Genomic DNA, 17157 nt, shown 5'->3' with positions numbered 1-17157 from the left:
ACGGGCCGCCCCGGCACGGTGCCTCGATCGCGCCCGGCCGATACCGAGAAAGGGCGAGGCGCCGCCGCCCCGCCCACGACACACTCTCGGGGGCTCACTCGCTCGCTCGCTCTCTGTTGGGTTGCGGGGTCCGTCCTGGGGGGGGGGACACGGCCGGCCACCGCGGCCGACCGCCGCCCCGGAAAAATTCTGCCCGCTACACGCGGGTCCCCGGCTTAGGGCCGAGGAAGGGGGACGACTTCAACAACACACGGCAGGGCCGGACACTCCCGTCACCGAGCCCCCCTTCGCAGGCAAGCAAGCGAAGCCGAGAGGCGAGGCCACACGCCCCACTGCATGTCCCCCGCTGCCCTTTCGATACGGACACAACTCTGGCAACACAGGTCGGGAGCGGGAAACGAGGCGCAGCCAACCTCGGCCAAGCGAGCCACGCCCGGGGGGCTCTCGGGGAGGGGGGCCAGGGAAAGCCCGGGCAGGCTCAACACAACCCCGGGCCGGCCCCACAGAAATCCAGCCCCGGCTGCCGGCCACCAGCGTGCACCGGGACCGACAGCCGAAGAAATGCCGCACCCGGCGAGCGGGCGGGGCCCCGGCTTAAGGCCGGGCAGAAAAGGGGCGAGGCGCCGCCGCCTCGCCCGCCACCATCCCCGGGGGAGCGAGCAGGCGCCCGGCTCCCCGTTGTCACGAAACCGGCAGCAGCCGGGCCGGAGCGGGACACACTCGCGGCTTTCTCGCCCTCTCTCTGGGCCTTTTTCTCGCTTCTCCCCCGCCTGGAACAACGCAGCCTCGCCTGGGCCGGGGGAGCGCGGTGGCTCTCGGATCGCATCGCTCTCTCTGGGGGCTTTCTCGCTTCTCCCCCGGACTGAACACGCAGCCTCGGCCTGGGCCGGGGAGCGGCTCTCGGATGGCATCGGTCTCTCTGGGGGCTTTCTCGCTTCTCCCCCGACTGAGCACGCAGCCTCGCCTGGGCCGGGGAGCGGCTCTCGGATCGCATCGGTCTCTCTCTCTGGGCTAACCTGTCCCAGTCGAACTGGGTAAGACGGGAAGCCGGACGAAGCCACGCGACTCGCCCCGACATCGGCGGTGTTCTTCTGGCCCTGGCGACCGCACGCGCGTCCGCCCTTCTCCGCCACGGACACAGGCACGGCAACAGCCTGTGGGGATACGGCCCGTCACCTCGTTCCCATAATACGGACAGATGGGCCCGAAGCGGCGGAGGCCGGAAAGAGAACCGATGTACGTGACCGAGGGGGCGCAGTGGCGCACGCCGCCTTCTACGATGACATAGCCGGAGGCAGCGAGAAACAGCGACCCCTTGGAGTACTTCCAGGCCGGCGGCGGACAACAGGTCTACCAGCCATGAAACGGGCAACAGGTCTACCGACGGCTTGCTGCGGACAACAGGTCTACCCAGCCATGAAACGGGCAACAGGTCTACCAAGCTGCGGACACCAGGTCTACCCAGGGCATGCTGCGGACACCAGGTCTACCCACGGCTTGCTGCGGACAACAGGTCTACCCAGCTGCGGACAACAGGTCTACCCAGGGCATGAAACGGGCAACAGGTCTACCAAGCTGCGGACACCAGGTCTACCCAGGGCATGCTGCGGACACCAGGTCTACCCACGGCTTGCTGCGGACAACAGGTCTACCCAGCCATGAAACGGGCAACAGGTCTACCAAGCTGCGGACACCAGGTCTACCCAGGGCATGCTGCGGACACCAGGTCTACCCACGGCTTGCTGCGGACAACAGGTCTACCCAGCTGCGGACAACAGGTCTACCCAGGGCATGAAACGGGCAACAGGTCTACCAAGCTGCGGACACCAGGTCTACCCAGGGCATGCTGCGGACACCAGGTCTACCCACGGCTTGCTGCGGACAACAGGTCTACCCAGCCATGAAACGGGCAACAGGTCTACCAAGCTGCGGACACCAGGTCTACCCAGGGCATGCTGCGGACACCAGGTCTACCCACGGCTTGCTGCGGACACCAGGTCTACCCAGCCATGAAACGGGCAACAGGTCTACCAAGCTGCGGACACCAGGTCTACCCAGGGCATGCTGCGGACACCAGGTCTACCCACGGCTTGCTGCGGACAACAGGTCTACCCAGCCATGAAACGGGCAACAGGTCTACCAAGCTGCGGACACCAGGTCTACCCAGGGCATGCTGCGGACACCAGGTCTACCCAGCCATGAAACGGGCAACAGGTCTACTCACGGCTTGCTGCGGACAACAGGTCTACCCAGCCATGAAACGGGCAACAGGTCTACCAAGCTGCGGACAACAGGTCTACCCAGGGCATGCTGCGGACACCAGGTCTACCCACTCAATGCTGCGGACAACAGGTCTACCCAGGCATGAATCGGGCAACAGGTCTACCAAGCTGCGGACACCAGGTCTACCCACGGCTTGCTGCGGACAACAGGTCTACCCAGCCATGAAACGGGCAACAGGTCTACCAAGCTGCGGACAACAGGTCTACCCAGGGCATGCTGCGGACACCAGGTCTACCCACTCAATGCTGCGGACAACAGGTCTACCCAGGCATGAATCGGGCAACAGGTCTACCAAGCTCCGGACACCAGGTCTACCCACGGCTTGCTGCGGACACCAGGTCTACCCAGCCATGAAACGGGCAACAGGTCTACCAAGCTGCGGACACCAGGTCTACCCAGGGCATGCTGCGGACACCAGGTCTACCCACGGCTTGCTGCGGACACCAGGTCTACCCAGCCATGAAACGGGCAACAGGTCTACCAAGCTGCGGACACCAGGTCTACCCAGGGCATGCTGCGGACACCAGGTCTACCCACGGCTTGCTGCGGACACCAGGTCTACCCAGCCATGAAACGGGCAACAGGTCTACCAAGCTGCGGACACCAGGTCTACCCAGGGCATGCTGCGGACACCAGGTCTACCCACGGCTTGCTGCGGACAACAGGTCTACCCAGCTGCGGACAACAGGTCTACCCAGGGCATGAAACGGGCAACAGGTCTACCAAGCTGCGGACACCAGGTCTACCCAGGGCATGCTGCGGACACCAGGTCTACCCACGGCTTGCTGCGGACAACAGGTCTACCCAGCCATGAAACGGGCAACAGGTCTACCAAGCTGCGGACACCAGGTCTACCCAGGGCATGCTGCGGACACCAGGTCTACCCACGGCTTGCTGCGGACACCAGGTCTACCCAGCCATGAAACGGGCAACAGGTCTACCAAGCTGCGGACACCAGGTCTACCCAGGGCATGCTGCGGACACCAGGTCTACCCACGGCTTGCTGCGGACAACAGGTCTACCCAGCCATGAAACGGGCAACAGGTCTACCAAGCTGCGGACACCAGGTCTACCCAGGGCATGCTGCGGACACCAGGTCTACCCAGCCATGAAACGGGCAACAGGTCTACTCACGGCTTGCTGCGGACAACAGGTCTACCCAGCCATGAAACGGGCAACAGGTCTACCAAGCTGCGGACAACAGGTCTACCCAGGGCATGCTGCGGACACCAGGTCTACCCACTCAATGCTGCGGACAACAGGTCTACCCAGGCATGAATCGGGCAACAGGTCTACCAAGCTCCGGACACCAGGTCTACCCACGGCTTGCTGCGGACACCAGGTCTACCCAGCCATGAAACGGGCAACAGGTCTACCAAGCTGCGGACACCAGGTCTACCCAGGGCATGCTGCGGACACCAGGTCTACCCACTCAATGCTGCGGACAACAGGTCTACCCAGGCATGAATCGGGCAACAGGTCTACCAAGCTCCGGACACCAGCTCTACCCACGGCTTGCTGCGGACACCAGGTCTACCCAGCCATGAAACGGGCAACAGGTCTACCAAGCTGCGGACACCAGGTCTACCCAGGGCATGCTGCGGACACCAGGTCTACCCACGGCTTGCTGCGGACACCAGGTCTACCCAGCCATGAAACGGGCAACAGGTCTACCAAGCTGCGGACACCAGGTCTACCCAGGGCATGCTGCGGACACCAGGTCTACCCACGGCTTGCTGCGGACACCAGGTCTACCCAGCCATGAAACGGGCAACAGGTCTACCAAGCTGCGGACACCAGGTCTACCCAGGGCATGCTGCGGACACCAGGTCTACCCAGCCATGAAACGGGCAACAGGTCTACTCACGGCTTGCTGCGGACAACAGGTCTACCCAGCCATGAAACGGGCAACAGGTCTACCAAGCTGCGGACAACAGGTCTACCCAGGGCATGCTGCGGACACCAGGTCTACCCACTCAATGCTGCGGACAACAGGTCTACCCAGGCATGAATCGGGCAACAGGTCTACCAAGCTCCGGACACCAGGTCTACCCACGGCTTGCTGCGGACAACAGGTCTACCCAGCCATGAAACGGGCAACAGGTCTACCAAGCTGCGGACACCAGGTCTACCCAGGGCATGCTGCGGACACCAGGTCTACCCAGCCATGAAACGGGCAACAGGTCTACTCACGGCTTGCTGCGGACACCAGGTCTACCCAGCCATGAAACGGGCAACAGGTCTACCAAGCTGCGGACACCAGGTCTACCCAGGGCATGCTGCGGACACCAGGTCTACCCACTCAATGCTGCGGACAACAGGTCTACCCAGGCATGAATCGGGCAACAGGTCTACCAAGCTCCGGACACCAGGTCTACCCACGGCTTGCTGCGGACACCAGGTCTACCCAGCCATGAAACGGGCAACAGGTCTACCAAGCTGCGGACACCAGGTCTACCCAGGGCATGCTGCGGACACCAGGTCTACCCACGGCTTGCTGCGGACACCAGGTCTACCCAGCCATGAAACGGGCAACAGGTCTACCAAGCTGCGGACACCAGGTCTACCCAGGGCATGCTGCGGACAACAGGTCTACCCAGCCATGAAACGGGCAACAGGTCTACTCACGGCTTGCTGCGGACAACAGGTCTACCCAGCCATGAAACGGGCAACAGGTCTACCAAGCTGCGGACAACAGGTCTACCCAGGGCATGCTGCGGACACCAGGTCTACCCACTCAATGCTGCGGACAACAGGTCTACCCAGGCATGAATCGGGCAACAGGTCTACCAAGCTCCGGACACCAGGTCTACCCACGGCTTGCTGCGGACAACAGGTCTACCCAGCCATGAAACGGGCAACAGGTCTACCAAGCTGCGGACACCAGGTCTACCCAGGGCATGCTGCGGACACCAGGTCTACCCAGCCATGAAACGGGCAACAGGTCTACTCACGGCTTGCTGCGGACAACAGGTCTACCCAGCCATGAAACGGGCAACAGGTCTACCAAGCTGCGGACACCAGGTCTACCCAGGGCATGCTGCGGACACCAGGTCTACCCACTCAATGCTGCGGACAACAGGTCTACCCAGGCATGAATCGGGCAACAGGTCTACCAAGCTCCGGACACCAGGTCTACCCACGGCTTGCTGCGGACAACAGGTCTACCCAGCCATGAAACGGGCAACAGGTCTACCAAGCTGCGGACACCAGGTCTACCCAGGGCATGCTGCGGACACCAGGTCTACCCAGCCATGAAACGGGCAACAGGTCTACTCACGGCTTGCTGCGGACACCAGGTCTACCCAGCCATGAAACGGGCAACAGGTCTACCAAGCTGCGGACACCAGGTCTACCCAGGGCATGCTGCGGACACCAGGTCTACCCAGCCATGAAACGGGCAACAGGTCTACTCACGGCTTGCTGCGGACACCAGGTCTACCCAGCCATGAAACGGGCAACAGGTCTACCAAGCTGCGGACACCAGGTCTACCCAGGGCATGCTGCGGACACCAGGTCTACCCACGGCTTGCTGCGGACAACAGGTCTACCCAGGCATGAATCGGGCAACAGGTCTACCAAGCTGCGGACACCAGGTCTACCCAGGGCATGCTGCGGACACCAGGTCTACCCACGGCTTGCTGCGGACAACAGGTCTACCAACTCAATGCTGCGGACAACAGGTCTACCCAGCCATGAAACGGGCAACAGGTCTACCAAGCTGCGGACACCAGGTCTACCCACGGCTTGCTGCGGACACCAGGTCTACCCAGCCATGAAACGGGCAACAGGTCTACCAAGCTGCGGACACCAGGTCTACCCAGGGCATGCTGCGGACACCAGGTCTACCCAGCCATGAAACGGGCAACAGGTCTACCAAGCTGCGGACACCAGGTCTACCCAGCCATGAAACGGGCAACAGGTCTACTCACTCAATGCTGCGGACACCAGGTCTACCCAGCCATGAAACGGGCAACAGGTCTACCAACTCAATGCTGCGGACAACAGGTCTACCCAGCCATGAAACGGGCAACAGGTCTACTCACGGCTTGCTGCGGACACCAGGTCTACCCAGCCATGAAACGGGCAACAGGTCTACCAAGCTGCGGACACCAGGTCTACCCAGGGCATGCTGCGGACACCAGGTCTACCCACGGCTTGCTGCGGACAACAGGTCTACCCAGGCATGAATCGGGCAACAGGTCTACCAAGCTGCGGACACCAGGTCTACCCAGGGCATGCTGCGGACACCAGGTCTACCCACGGCTTGCTGCGGACAACAGGTCTACCAACTCAATGCTGCGGACAACAGGTCTACCCAGCCATGAAACGGGCAACAGGTCTACCAAGCTGCGGACACCAGGTCTACCCACGGCTTGCTGCGGACACCAGGTCTACCCAGCCATGAAACGGGCAACAGGTCTACCAAGCTGCGGACACCAGGTCTACCCAGGGCATGCTGCGGACACCAGGTCTACCCAGCCATGAAACGGGCAACAGGTCTACCAAGCTGCGGACACCAGGTCTACCCAGCCATGAAACGGGCAACAGGTCTACTCACTCAATGCTGCGGACACCAGGTCTACCCAGCCATGAAACGGGCAACAGGTCTACCAACTCAATGCTGCGGACAACAGGTCTACCCAGCCATGAAACGGGCAAAAGGTCTACCAAGCTGCGGACACCAGGTCTACCCACGGCTTGCTGCGGACAACAGGTCTACCCAGGCATGAATCGGGCAACAGGTCTACCAAGCTGCGGACACCAGGTCTACCCACGGCTTGCTGCGGACACCAGGTCTACCCAGCCATGAAACGGGCAACAGGTCTACCAAGCTGCGGACACCAGGTCTACCCAGGGCATGCTGCGGACACCAGGCCTACCCAGCCATGAAACGGGCTACAGGTCTACCAAGCTGCGGACAACAGGTCTACCCAGGGCATGCTGCGGACAACAGGTCTACCCAGCCATGAAACGGGCAACAGGTCTACTCACGGCTTGCTGCGGACACCAGGTCTACCCAGCCATGAAACGGGCAACAGGTCTACCAAGCTGCGGACACCAGGTCTACCCAGGGCATGCTGCGGACACCAGGTCTACCCACGGCTTGCTGCGGACACCAGGTCTACCCAGCCATGAAACGGGCAACAGGTCTACCAGGGTGCGGACACCAGGTCTACCCAGGGCATGCTGCGGACACCAGGTCTACCCACGGCTTGCTGCGGACAACAGGTCTACCCAGCCATGAAACGGGCAACAGGTCTACCAAGCTGCGGACACCAGGTCTACCCAGGGCATGCTGCGGACACCAGGTCTACCCAGCCATGAAACGGGCAACAGGTCTACTCACGGCTTGCTGCGGACACCAGGTCTACCCAGCCATGAAACGGGCAACAGGTCTACCAAGCTGCGGACACCAGGTCTACCCAGGGCATGCTGCGGACACCAGGTCTACCCACGGCTTGCTGCGGACAACAGGTCTACCCAGGCATGAATCGGGCAACAGGTCTACCAAGCTCCGGACACCAGGTCTACCCACGGCTTGCTGCGGACAACAGGTCTACCCAGCCATGAAACGGGCAACAGGTCTATCCACTCAATGCTGCGGACAACAGGTCTACCCAGCCATGAAACGGGCAACAGGTCTACCAAGCTGCGGACACCAGGTCTACCCAGGGCATGCTGCGGACACCAGGTCTACCCAGCCATGAAACGGGCAACAGGTCTACTCACGGCTTGCAGCGGACAACAGGTCTACCCAGCCATGAAACGGGCAACAGGTCTACCAAGCTGCGGACACCAGGTCTACCCAGGGCATGCTGCGGACACCAGGTCTACCCAGCCATGAAACGGGCAACAGGTCTACTCACGGCTTGCTGCGGACACCAGGTCTACCCAGCCATGAAACAGGCAACAGGTCTACCAAGCTGCGGACACCAGGTCTACCCAGCCATGAAACGGGCAACAGGTCTACCAAGCTGCGGACACCAGGTCTACCCAGGGCATGCTGCGGACACCAGGTCTACCAACTCAATGCTGCGGACAACAGGTCTACCCAGCCATGAAACGGGCAACAGGTCTACCAAGCTGCGGACACCAGGTCTACCCAGGGCATGCTGCGGACACCAGGTCTACCAACTCAATGCTGCGGACACCAGGTCTACCCAGCCATGAAACGGGCAACAGGTCTACCAACTCAATGCTGCGGGCAACAGGTCTACCCAGGCATGAATCGGGCAACAGGTCTACCAAGCTGCGGACACCAGGTCTACCCACGGCTTGCTGCGGACAACAGGTCTACCCAGGCATGAATCGGGCAACAGGTCTACCAAGCTGCGGACACCAGGTCTACCCACGGCTTGCTGCGGACACCAGGTCTACCCAGCCATGAAACGGGCAACAGGTCTACCAAGCTGCGGACACCAGGTCTACCCAGGGCATGCTGCGGACACCAGGTCTACCCAGCCATGAAACGGGCAACAGGTCTACTCACGGCTTGCTGCGGACACCAGGTCTACCCAGCCATGAAACGGGCAACAGGTCTACCAAGCTGCGGACACCAGGTCTACCCAGGGCATGCTGCGGACACCAGGTCTACCCAGCCATGAAACGGGCAACAGGTCTACTCACGGCTTGCTGCGGACACCAGGTCTACCCAGCCATGAAACGGGCAACAGGTCTACCAAGCTGCGGACACCAGGTCTACCCAGGGCATGCTGCGGACACCAGGTCTACCCACGGCTTGCTGCGGACAACAGGTCTACCCAGCCATGAAACGGGCAAGAGGTCTACCAAGCTGCGGACACCAGGTCTACCCAGGGCATGCTGCGGACACCAGGTCTACCCACGGCTTGCTGCGGACAACAGGTCTACCAACTCAATGCTGCGGACAACAGGTCTACCCAGCCATGAAACGGGCAACAGGTCTACCAAGCTGCGGACACCAGGTCTACCCACGGCTTGCTGCGGACACCAGGTCTACCCAGCCATGAAACGGGCAACAGGTCTACCAAGCTGCGGACACCAGGTCTACCCAGGGCATGCTGCGGACACCAGGTCTACCCAGCCATGAAACGGGCAACAGGTCTACCAAGCTGCGGACACCAGGTCTACCCAGCCATGAAACGGGCAACAGGTCTACTCACTCAATGCTGCGGACACCAGGTCTACCCAGCCATGAAACGGGCAACAGGTCTACCAACTCAATGCTGCGGACAACAGGTCTACCCAGGCATGAAACGGGCAACAGGTCTACCAAGCTGCGGACACCAGGTCTACCCAGGGCATGCTGCGGACACCAGGTCTACCCACGGCTTGCTGCGGACAACAGGTCTACCCAGGCATGAAACGGGCAACAGGTCTACCAAGCTGCGGACACCAGGTCTACCCAGGGCATGCTGCGGACACCAGGTCTACCAACTCAATGCTGCGGACACCAGGTCTACCCAGCCATGAAACGGGCAACAGGTCTACCAACTCAATGCTGCGGGCAACAGGTCTACCCAGGGCATGCTGCGGACACCAGGTCTACCCACTCAATGCTGCGGACAACAGGTCTACCCAGCCATGAATCGGGCAACAGGTCTACCAAGCTGCGGACACCAGGTCTACCCACGGCTTGCTGCGGACAACAGGTCTACCCAGCCATGAAACGGGCACCAGGTCTACTCACGGCTTGCTGCGGACACCAGGTCTACCCAGCCATGAAACGGGCAACAGGTCTACCAAGCTGCGGACACCAGGTCTACCCAGCCATGAAACGGGCAACAGGTCTACTCACTCAATGCTGCGGACACCAGGTCTACCCAGCCATGAAACGGGCAACAGGTCTACCAACTCAATGCTGCGGACAACAGGTCTACCCAGCCATGAAACGGGCAACAGGTCTACCAAGCTGCGGACACCAGGTCTACCCAGGGCATGCTGCGGACACCAGGTCTACCCACGGCTTGCTGCGGACAACAGGTCTACCCAGGCATGAAACGGGCAACAGGTCTACCAAGCTGCGGACACCAGGTCTACCCAGGGCATGCTGCGGACACCTGGTCTACCAACTCAATGCTGCGGACACCAGGTCTACCCAGCCATGAAACGGGCAACAGGTCTACCAACTCAATGCTGCGGGCAACAGGTCTACCCAGGGCATGCTGCGGACACCAGGTCTACCCACTCAATGCTGCGGACAACAGGTCTACCCAGCCATGAATCGGGCAACAGGTCTACCAAGCTGCGGACACCAGGTCTACCCACGGCTTGCTGCGGACAACAGGTCTACCCAGCCATGAAACGGGCACCAGGTCTACCAAGCTGCGGACACCAGGTCTACCCAGGGCATGCTGCGGACACCAGGTCTACCCAGCCATGAAACGGGCAACAGGTCTACTCACGGCTTGCTGCGGACAACAGGTCTACCCAGCCATGAAACGGGCAACAGGTCTACCAAGCTGCGGACAACAGGTCTACCCAGGGCATGCTGCGGACACCAGGTCTACCCACTCAATGCTGCGGACAACAGGTCTACCCAGGCATGAATCGGGCAACAGGTCTACCAAGCTCCGGACACCAGGTCTACCCACGGCTTGCTGCGGACAACAGGTCTACCCAGCCATGAAACGGGCAACAGGTCTACCAAGCTGCGGACACCAGGTCTACCCAGGGCATGCTGCGGACACCAGGTCTACCCAGCCATGAAACGGGCAACAGGTCTACTCACGGCTTGCTGCGGACACCAGGTCTACCCAGCCATGAAACGGGCAACAGGTCTACCAAGCTGCGGACACCAGGTCTACCCAGGGCATGCTGCGGACACCAGGTCTACCCAGCCATGAAACGGGCAACAGGTCTACTCACGGCTTGCTGCGGACACCAGGTCTACCCAGCCATGAAACGGGCAACAGGTCTACCAAGCTGCGGACACCAGGTCTACCCAGGGCATGCTGCGGACACCAGGTCTACCCACGGCTTGCTGCGGACAACAGGTCTACCCAGGCATGAATCGGGCAACAGGTCTACCAAGCTGCGGACACCAGGTCTACCCAGGGCATGCTGCGGACACCAGGTCTACCCACGGCTTGCTGCGGACAACAGGTCTACCAACTCAATGCTGCGGACACCAGGTCTACCCAGCCATGAAACGGGCAACAGGTCTACCAAGCTGCGGACACCAGGTCTACCCACGGCTTGCTGCGGACAACAGGTCTACCCAGCCATGAAACGGGCAACAGGTCTACCAAGCTGCGGACACCAGGTCTACCCAGGGCATGCTGCGGACACCAGGTCTACCCAGCCATGAAACGGGCAACAGGTCTACCAAGCTGCGGACACCAGGTCTACCCAGCCATGAAACGGGCAACAGGTCTACTCACTCAATGCTGCGGACACCAGGTCTACCCAGCCATGAAACGGGCAACAGGTCTACCAACTCAATGCTGCGGACAACAGGTCTACCCAGCCATGAAACGGGCAAAAGGTCTACCAAGCTGCGGACACCAGGTCTACCCACGGCTTGCTGCGGACAACAGGTCTACCCAGGCATGAATCGGGCAACAGGTCTACCAAGCTGCGGACACCAGGTCTACCCACGGCTTGCTGCGGACACCAGGTCTACCCAGCCATGAAACGGGCAACAGGTCTACCAAGCTGCGGACACCAGGTCTACCCAGGGCATGCTGCGGACACCAGGCCTACCCAGCCATGAAACGGGCTACAGGTCTACCAAGCTGCGGACAACAGGTCTACCCAGGGCATGCTGCGGACAACAGGTCTACCCAGCCATGAAACGGGCAACAGGTCTACTCACGGCTTGCTGCGGACACCAGGTCTACCCAGCCATGAAACGGGCAACAGGTCTACCAAGCTGCGGACACCAGGTCTACCCAGGGCATGCTGCTGACACCAGGTCTACCCACGGCTTGCTGCGGACACCAGGTCTACCCAGCCATGAAACGGGCAACAGGTCTACCAGGGTGCGGACACCAGGTCTACCCAGGGCATGCTGCGGACACCAGGTCTACCCACGGCTTGCTGCGGACAACAGGTCTACCCAGCCATGAAACGGGCAACAGGTCTACCAAGCTGCGGACACCAGGTCTACCCAGGGCATGCTGCGGACACCAGGTCTACCCAGCCATGAAACGGGCAACAGGTCTACTCACGGCTTGCTGCGGACACCAGGTCTACCCAGCCATGAAACGGGCAACAGGTCTACCAAGCTGCGGACACCAGGTCTACCCAGGGCATGCTGCGGACACCAGGTCTACCCACGGCTTGCTGCGGACAACAGGTCTACCCAGGCATGAATCGGGCAACAGGTCTACCAAGCTCCGGACACCAGGTCTACCCACGGCTTGCTGCGGACAACAGGTCTACCCAGCCATGAAACGGGCAACAGGTCTACCCACTCAATGCTGCGGACAACAGGTCTACCCAGCCATGAAACGGGCAACAGGTCTACCAAGCTGCGGACACCAGGTCTACCCAGGGCATGCTGCGGACACCAGGTCTACCCAGCCATGAAACGGGCAACAGGTCTACTCACGGCTTGCAGCGGACAACAGGTCTACCCAGCCATGAAACGGGCAACAGGTCTACCAAGCTGCGGACACCAGGTCTACCCAGGGCATGCTGCGGACACCAGGTCTACCCAGCCATGAAACGGGCAACAGGTCTACTCACGGCTTGCTGCGGACACCAGGTCTACCCAGCCATGAAACAGGCAACAGGTCTACCAAGCTGCGGACACCAGGTCTACCCAGCCATGAAACGGGCAACAGGTCTACCAAGCTGCGGACACCAGGTCTACCCAGGGCATGCTGCGGACACCAGGTCTACCAACTCAATGCTGCGGACAACAGGTCTACCCAGCCATGAAACGGGCAACAGGTCTACCAAGCTGCGGACACCAGGTCTACCCAGGGCATGCTGCGGACACCAGGTCTACCAACTCAATGCTGCGGACACCAGGTCTACCCAGCCATGAAACGGGCAACAGGTCTACCAACTCAATGCTGCGGGCAACAGGTCTACCCAGGCATGAATCGGGCAACAGGTCTACCAAGCTGCGGACACCAGGTCTACCCACGGCTTGCTGCGGACAACAGGTCTACCCAGGCATGAATCGGGCAACAGGTCTACCAAGCTGCGGACACCAGGTCTACCCACGGCTTGCTGCGGACACCAGGTCTACCCAGCCATGAAACGGGCAACAGGTCTACCAAGCTGCGGACACCAGGTCTACCCAGGGCATGCTGCGGACACCAGGTCTACCCAGCCATGAAACGGGCAACAGGTCTACTCACGGCTTGCTGCGGACACCAGGTCTACCCAGCCATGAAACGGGCAACAGGTCTACCAAGCTGCGGACACCAGGTCTACCCAGGGCATGCTGCGGACACCAGGTCTACCCAGCCATGAAACGGGCAACAGGTCTACTCACGGCTTGCTGCGGACACCAGGTCTACCCAGCCATGAAACGGGCAACAGGTCTACCAAGCTGCGGACACCAGGTCTACCCAGGGCATGCTGCGGACACCAGGTCTACCCACGGCTTGCTGCGGACAACAGGTCTACCCAGCCATGAAACGGGCAAGAGGTCTACCAAGCTGCGGACACCAGGTCTACCCAGGGCATGCTGCGGACACCAGGTCTACCCACGGCTTGCTGCGGACAACAGGTCTACCAACTCAATGCTGCGGACAACAGGTCTACCCAGCCATGAAACGGGCAACAGGTCTACCAAGCTGCGGACACCAGGTCTACCCACGGCTTGCTGCGGACACCAGGTCTACCCAGCCATGAAACGGGCAACAGGTCTACCAAGCTGCGGACACCAGGTCTACCCAGGGCATGCTGCGGACACCAGGTCTACCCAGCCATGAAACGGGCAACAGGTCTACCAAGCTGCGGACACCAGGTCTACCCAGCCATGAAACGGGCAACAGGTCTACTCACTCAATGCTGCGGACACCAGGTCTACCCAGCCATGAAACGGGCAACAGGTCTACCAACTCAATGCTGCGGACAACAGGTCTACCCAGCCATGAAACGGGCAACAGGTCTACCAAGCTGCGGACACCAGGTCTACCCAGGGCATGCTGCGGACACCAGGTCTACCCACGGCTTGCTGCGGACAACAGGTCTACCCAGGCATGAAACGGGCAACAGGTCTACCAAGCTGCGGACACCAGGTCTACCCAGGGCATGCTGCGGACACCAGGTCTACCAACTCAATGCTGCGGACACCAGGTCTACCCAGCCATGAAACGGGCAACAGGTCTACCAACTCAATGCTGCGGGCAACAGGTCTACCCAGGGCATGCTGCGGACACCAGGTCTACCCACTCAATGCTGCGGACAACAGGTCTACCCAGCCATGAATCGGGCAACAGGTCTACCAAGCTGCGGACACCAGGTCTACCCACGGCTTGCTGCGGACACCAGGTCTACCCAGCCATGAAACGGGCACCAGGTCTACTCACGGCTTGCTGCGGACACCAGGTCTACCCAGCCATGAAACGGGCAACAGGTCTACCAAGCTGCGGACACCAGGTCTACCCAGCCATGAAACGGGCAACAGGTCTACTCACTCAATGCTGCGGACACCAGGTCTACCCAGCCATGAAACGGGCAACAGGTCTACCAACTCAATGCTGCGGACAACAGGTCTACCCAGCCATGAAACGGGCAACAGGTCTACCAAGCTGCGGACACCAGGTCTACCCAGGGCATGCTGCGGACACCAGGTCTACCCACGGCTTGCTGCGGACACCAGGTCTACCCAGGCATGAAACGGGCAACAGGTCTACCAAGCTGCGGACACCAGGTCTACCCAGCCATGAAACGGGCAACAGGTCTACTCACTCAATGCTGCGGACACCAGGTCTACCCAGCCATGAAACGGGCAACAGGTCTACCAACTCAATGCTGCGGACAACAGGTCTACCCAGCCATGAAACGGGCAACAGGTCTACTCACGGCTTGCTGCGGACACCAGGTCTACCCAGCCATGAAACGGGCAACAGGTCTACCAAGCTGCGGACACCAGGTCTACCCAGGGCATGCTGCGGACACCAGGTCTACCCACGGCTTGCTGCGGACAACAGGTCTACCCAGGCATGAATCGGGCAACAGGTCTACCAAGCTGCGGACACCAGGTCTACCCAGGGCATGCTGCGGACACCAGGTCTACCCACGGCTTGCTGCGGACAACAGGTCTACCAACTCAATGCTGCGGACAACAGGTCTACCCAGCCATGAAACGGGCAACAGGTCTACCAAGCTGCGGACACCAGGTCTACCCACGGCTTGCTGCGGACACCAGGTCTACCCAGCCATGAAACGGGCAACAGGTCTACCAAGCTGCGGACACCAGGTCTACCCAGGGCATGCTGCGGACACCAGGTCTACCCAGCCATGAAACGGGCAACAGGTCTACCAAGCTGCGGACACCAGGTCTACCCAGCCATGAAACGGGCAACAGGTCTACTCACTCAATGCTGCGGACACCAGGTCTACCCAGCCATGAAACGGGCAACAGGTCTACCAACTCAATGCTGCGGACAACAGGTCTACCCAGCCATGAAACGGGCAAAAGGTCTACCAAGCTGCGGACACCAGGTCTACCCACGGCTTGCTGCGGACAACAGGTCTACCCAGGCATGAATCGGGCAACAGGTCTACCAAGCTGCGGACACCAGGTCTACCCACGGCTTGCTGCGGACACCAGGTCTACCCAGCCATGAAACGGGCAACAGGTCTACCAAGCTGCGGACACCAGGTCTACCCAGGGCATGCTGCGGACACCAGGCCTACCCAGCCATGAAACGGGCTACAGGTCTACCAAGCTGCGGACAACAGGTCTACCCAGGGCATGCTGCGGACAACAGGTCTACCCAGCCATGAAACGGGCAACAGGTCTACTCACGGCTTGCTGCGGACACCAGGTCTACCCAGCCATGAAACGGGCAACAGGTCTACCAAGCTGCGGACACCAGGTCTACCCAGGGCATGCTGCGGACACCAGGTCTACCCACGGCTTGCTGCGGACACCAGGTCTACCCAGCCATGAAACGGGCAACAGGTCTACCAGGGTGCGGACACCAGGTCTACCCAGGGCATGCTGCGGACACCAGGTCTACCCACGGCTTGCTGCGGACAACAGGTCTACCCAGCCATGAAACGGGCAACAGGTCTACCAAGCTGCGGACACCAGGTCTACCCAGGGCATGCTGCGGACACCAGGTCTACCCAGCCATGAAACGGGCAACAGGTCTACTCACGGCTTGCTGCGGACACCAGGTCTACCCAGCCATGAAACGGGCAACAGGTCTACCAAGCTGCGGACACCAGGTCTACCCAGGGCATGCTGCGGACACCAGGTCTACCCACGGCTTGCTGCGGACAACAGGTCTACCCAGGCATGAATCGGGCAACAGGTCTACCAAGCTCCGGACACCAGGTCTACCCACGGCTTGCTGCGGACAACAGGTCTACCCAGCCATGAAACGGGCAACAGGTCTATCCACTCAATGCTGCGGACAACAGGTCTACCCAGCCATGAAACGGGCAACAGGTCTACCAAGCTGCGGACACCAGGTCTACCCAGGGCATGCTGCGGACACCAGGTCTACCCAGCCATGAAACGGGCAACAGGTCTACTCACGGCTTGCAGCGGACAACAGGTCTACCCAGCCATGAAACGGGCAACAGGTCTACCAAGCTGCGGACACCAGGTCTACCCAGGGCATGCTGCGGACACCAGGTCTACCCAGCCATGAAACGGGCAACAGGTCTACTCACGGCTTGCTGCGGACACCAGGTCTACCCAGCCATGAAACAGGCAACAGGTCTACCAAGCTGCGGACACCAGGTCTACCC

Source organism: Sturnus vulgaris, unplaced genomic scaffold, assembly GCF_052056855.1.
Source record: "Sturnus vulgaris isolate bStuVul1 unplaced genomic scaffold, bStuVul1.hap1 Scaffold_156, whole genome shotgun sequence".
Taxonomy (NCBI): domain Eukaryota; kingdom Metazoa; phylum Chordata; class Aves; order Passeriformes; family Sturnidae; genus Sturnus; species Sturnus vulgaris.
Note: the sequence above shows the minus strand (reverse complement) of the source record.